Here is a 1,491-nt window from a genome sequence, read left to right on the forward strand (position 1 = left end):
CCTTCCTCTTCCCCCATTTAACTTTCACTTCCTTTCCTGTTCATGTCTCTCATTAATTCTTGCGCGCCTACACATCATGGGATGGGCTATTTCCGGTGGCCCTCCCTCTGATTCCAAGCTTAGACTGTCAGTCTGTGTCTTCCCTCCTTCTCCTTGTTCTCAGAGCTCAGGCTTCTACTGCAACTAGGCTTCTCCTCCCTCCTTCCGCATTCCTGCCTAATTACCTCCTCCTGTCTCTCCACGCTCTTCTCCTCTTTCAGCAATGGGACGCAGCTGACATCACAACAGCAAAAACTACAACAGGCACCCCCAAACTGCGGCCCTCCAGATGTTTTGGCCTACAACTCCCATGATCCCTAGCTAACAGGACCAGTGGTCAGGGATGATGGGAATTGTAGTCCAAAACATCTGGAGGCCCGAAGTTTGGGGATGCCTGATCTACAACTATAAATGCAACAGTTACAGCCATAAAGCAAGAAATGTGTCAGAACAATTTAAAGGCAGTTCCATATACAGTATTGAGGTTATTACCAGGGCTTTTTTTCAGCCTGAACTTCCTGCACCTTTCAGGTGGCGCCATTGCCATCCTAAGAGAACAAGGGAGGTGTTAATGGTGTGTCCCTGTTGGGGTGAGAGTCATTCATTCCCAGAAATAACTGTCTGTGGACTCTGCTACTTTGGTATAGAATAGATAAAGCACTTTATAGTATGCGTTATAACACTGTGACACCAGATGGTGCTGTGGAGTCCCGCTGTGGATTTCCCTGTATGAAGTTTACAACGCATTTCTGTCTGTTCTTGAATGTATCCTGCGATTTATTTCTACACTCTGTTCCTGACCTGGAACTTGCTTGGAACTTGCCTGGAACATGCTTGGAAGCCACATAATGCTCTGCTGATTAAGGGGCCTGATGCTTGGAAGCACACTGGACCCAAAATTCTGGATTGAATCCAGATTGTGGGGTTTTGGAATATCCTCCAACAGGTTAATAGAAATTCTAACAGTTTCAGTACCTCTTTTTCTAGAAAAACAGCACTTTCCCTTATTACATCAACACCCCTCCCTTTCCATAAAGGAACCCACGGTGGGGTACATTGACCCAGGGTCACCCAGTGGCTGGGTGGGATTTGAATCCTGGCATCCCAGCTCCTAGTCCAGCAGTCTAACAGCCACACCAAACTGGCTCTCATATGGTTTCAATGCAAATGTAGGCTTCCTGCCCTATGTCTTGTCACTCCTTGCTGCTCTACCATGGGGAAGCGTTTGGAGGAAGCCCTAAACTTGCTACTGTGTGGCAGCTGAATTGGTCCAAATTGATTTGTTTATTTCATTTAACAGGATGTATATACTGTAATCGAAAAGCGGGTTATGTAAAAAGGCACGGTGCCTAACCAAAGGTATAACTCAATTTTTTGATCTCTCTCTCTCTCTCTCTCTCTCCAGCATGGCTAGCACAACTTTTGGCACACCTTGGGAAGAACTCACCTGTG

Source organism: Zootoca vivipara, chromosome 15 (assembly GCF_963506605.1).
Source record: "Zootoca vivipara chromosome 15, rZooViv1.1, whole genome shotgun sequence".
Taxonomy (NCBI): domain Eukaryota; kingdom Metazoa; phylum Chordata; class Lepidosauria; order Squamata; family Lacertidae; genus Zootoca; species Zootoca vivipara.